Source organism: Lolium rigidum, chromosome 6 (assembly GCF_022539505.1).
Source record: "Lolium rigidum isolate FL_2022 chromosome 6, APGP_CSIRO_Lrig_0.1, whole genome shotgun sequence".
Taxonomy (NCBI): Eukaryota; Viridiplantae; Streptophyta; class Magnoliopsida; order Poales; family Poaceae; genus Lolium; species Lolium rigidum.
In genome coordinates, this window is record NC_061513.1 from 245,220,143 (window position 1) to 245,224,031 (window position 3,889).

The following is a 3,889-nucleotide window of genomic DNA, read 5'->3' on the forward strand; positions in this document are numbered from 1 at the left end:
AAATAGACTGAATTTTATGCGTACGCTACAGTTGCGCCGCGCAATGTCTACAGAAAAAAAGGAGAACAGACTGTAATGTCCCAGGTTTAGAGACGATCGAGGGGTAGATTTTAGAAAGGGATGTGCATTGCATAGTAAATTCTGGGGAAATTTCGCGTTTTTAAACAAAAACTGCATCGAAGGGGGACAAGTTTCTCTCTCGACACCTTACAGGGTTAGGGTTTCGAGAGTGCGACAAACTTGCATCTCACTTCACTACTTTAGGGTTTTGAGAAGAGAGGGGAGAATTTGCATTATTAAATTCTAAATGAAGTGTCATGGTTAAATTCAAACCAATGATGAATTTGAATTTCAAATTCAAACATTAAATAATTACCCTAAATAATTCAATTGTGAGGAAATTCATTAAGTAAATAATCAATAATAAACAAAATGAACAATTATAATAAAGTAAAGCTCATTAGGGAAAACTTTGAGCTTTATTGATCATCACACAATTTACATCGTCATTACAATATTCATAAGAGAAAATAAATGAATTACAACACATTACAAGAATTGGTGAAATTGAAAAAAAATAAAAGAGAATAAAAAGAAAAGTACAAGTAATGACCCTAGTCTAAATACTACAAGATCATCTTCACTTGATCTTGGATGTGATGAACTCCATGTCCATTTTTGATCAATTGTTGATTCCCTGCACAAATCAAAGCAAAACCAGCATTAAGCCAAGTGGCAAAGCCACTTGGCAGGTTAACAAATAAAGGAAATGAAGGGGATATGATCAAGCTGCCGAGCTGATCCATGCCACAGCCAAGTTCCAGGTCCAGGTGCACAGCACATGCCTACACACACACACAGCCTGCTCACAGGGCTGTGTGCATGCAAGACACACACACAAGTGAGTCACCAAAGTGACAAGCAAGAGTCAGTCGACCGGGGAGAGCAAGGGAGCACCACATATAAGCTTTTCAGAAGCAAACCCTAGCTCATTCATCGGCAGGCAACTTGGTAAGTCATCAGAGAACAAGAACACTTAGAACAGGAAGAACACATAGCCATAACCCTCATCCAGGAACAGCTCAAGCAAGGAACTGTTTTCTGTTGAGAAGTAAACCATGGAGTAGATCAAGCAGCAAGCTTACAAGGAGGAGCAGGGCAAGTCAAATCAACCACCAGAAGCAAAACCTCTACACCAACACACTATTTCTAGGAGCTGGAGTGAGGTATACACATTAACATGAACAAACCAGATGGTTTTGTTCATAAATTGCACAGACATGATCTCAAACACACCACAAGGGTAGAAACCCTATATGTGAGTCATCATATGGCTACTGGCCAAATTGGTGCAAGAAAACCAGAGAGAAACAAATAGGAAGGCACCCTGGGAACATTGGCTATGCCAAACCAGTGACATAATCAAAGAAATCCAACAAGGGATGATCCTATCTAGCTAGTCAGCTTCACTTAGCACCTATAGCCACTACACCATCAGACAGATAGACTATCAAGTGTCTATTCATGTTTATCAACATCAAAGGAAACTGGAAAAACCACAAGGATTCTTCCAGTGAGATATTTCCCAAATCACAGCAAGCCAACACAGGTAGGAGCAACCATTTCTAAGCAGACATGAGCCTGCTAGGGTCACAACAGCTACCTATCCACTTAAGAAATTCACCAAAGCATCACATCATTATCCAGGGGATTCAGTATGAGCTAGGGTACCCAACCAGTGGTTGGCATCCCTCTAGCTACATCAAATTCATCCATATGATCATTACTGCTAAACAGTTCACATCATTTATCTATCTAATAAAGCAAGGAATTACAGATAAATGAAACAGTAAAGTAACTAAAGCACCAACATCTTGTCAGTGAACCAATGGCTCACCGCAAGCATCAGATGATGCTTGAGTAAGCATCAACACACACCAGCACAAGTACAAGTGTCACTCAGACACCAGGTGAAGCATCAGTAAGGCACAGGCAACAAGCAAGTGATGATCATTTGATCATCAGGGCCTGCTAAAGAATGCCAGGGCAGGCTAGAATCAAACACTGGAATCCCACATGAATTCTATGAATTGCACAGCCACAGATAAGCAACATTTGTATTACGTGACTAGCACATAATCACTTTTATAATTGTATCCAGAAGCACTCCATCAAGGGATGGAGCTGCCAAGTCAATAACAATGCTCAAATGAGCATGATCATGATTTAAAGCACAGAGATAGCACACCAGGAACACTGGTACTTGCCAAAGGCAAGGATCATGCATTATGATCAAGCCGGGAGAAGTAATTGCACACAGGGAGAGGCAGAAGCAAGATAGCAACAGCAGTAATAACTGAATCAAGCAAAGCATCACAGTATGCTCATGAGCAAGAGCTCATGAGTTACAACAGCAAGTTATAGAGCACAATAGCATAGCACAGTAGCCAGAATCCATGGCAAATTCACAGCAGTATCATGAACAGCATGATCAAGCATTGCAATTGCAACACAGCAAGCAGCATACGTAGCAGCAGTGAGCTAAGCTCGGCGAGCAAGCAACAACAAAGCATGGCGAGACCTCCACAGGGAGGAGAGCCATGGCCAGAGCACATAGAAGAGAAGGAAGAACAAGCACAGAGGGTAAGAGGAAGGCGGCGCATGTACCTGGAGCGAGCAGACGGCAAGCGTGGCCGTGGCGGCCACGGCGGCGCGCGCCGAAGGCACGGCGGCACCTGGCCAGGCCATGCCAGGCCCGACGAGCGCCGCAGCGCTCCGCACCTCGGCGGCGAAGGCCCGGCGGCGCCATCACGCCTGAGGCGCCGGTGAGCACCGCACCACCGTGCGGTCAAACGAAAGGGGAATCGGCGATGGGGCGGCTAAGAACCAGATCGACGCCGTGGATCTGGTGCGCCGTCGCGTGGCGATGCAGATGCACCCCATGGCGAGGGCCATGGCGGCCGGAGATCGCCGGAATCGGCCGGCGACGATGCGGGCGACGAAGTCGCCAGAGCGAGATTGGGGATTAGGGTTAGGTCGAGACGGCGCGAGGTGGTGGGCGAGTGAGCGACCGCTCGGGTCGGTCGGACCCGAGCTGGTTTAGCCCAACCCACCGGGCCACCCTGACAGGTGGGCCCAGGGGCAAAAAGGACTTTTAATAATTCAATAAAAACATGAAATTTTGAAATTCAATAGAAAATTATTAAAAGCTCTTAAAAATAACTTAAAAATATGAAAAAGGATCAGCATAAAATTCTCTATTTAAATAAAATATCAAAGAGAATTTTTGAAGACAATTAAGAATAAGTCCTATTTTGATGATTTAAATAATCATTTAAATCACACACCTAATTTTCTATAATGAAAATAAGTCCATTAATGTATTTGGACTTTAAAAACACCTTGACAACATTTCAAGGTTGTATTTTACTTGAAATCAAGTATCCTCAAATTATTCTTAGTATTAACCTCTTACATGATATAATAACAACATCGGAAGGGGGAAACAAACCCTAAAACTGGAATCATGCATAACTGCTTCTTTAACCATTGCCCTTATCGGACAATGATGCTATTTTTCAGAACCAGAGGACAAGGGTCAGTCCACACCTTCCAACTGCAAAACTTTGCAGTGTTCAGGCAAGTTCATCACTTGCTCATGTCATTTGAGTATTTTTATCAAATTACTTGCAAAGTATTATGGTTATCACTATTGCACAAAAATCAAAACCACTACTTTCATAACTATGAATATGACTATGTGGTGGGCAATGGAACCATGGATTGTGTTGATATGGTGGAGGTTCCATTGCACGGGTTTATATCCAGCTAGGATTAAACAACAAATGTCACCAGTGATTCTTGTGCCGTAATACCCGTGTTAACCATA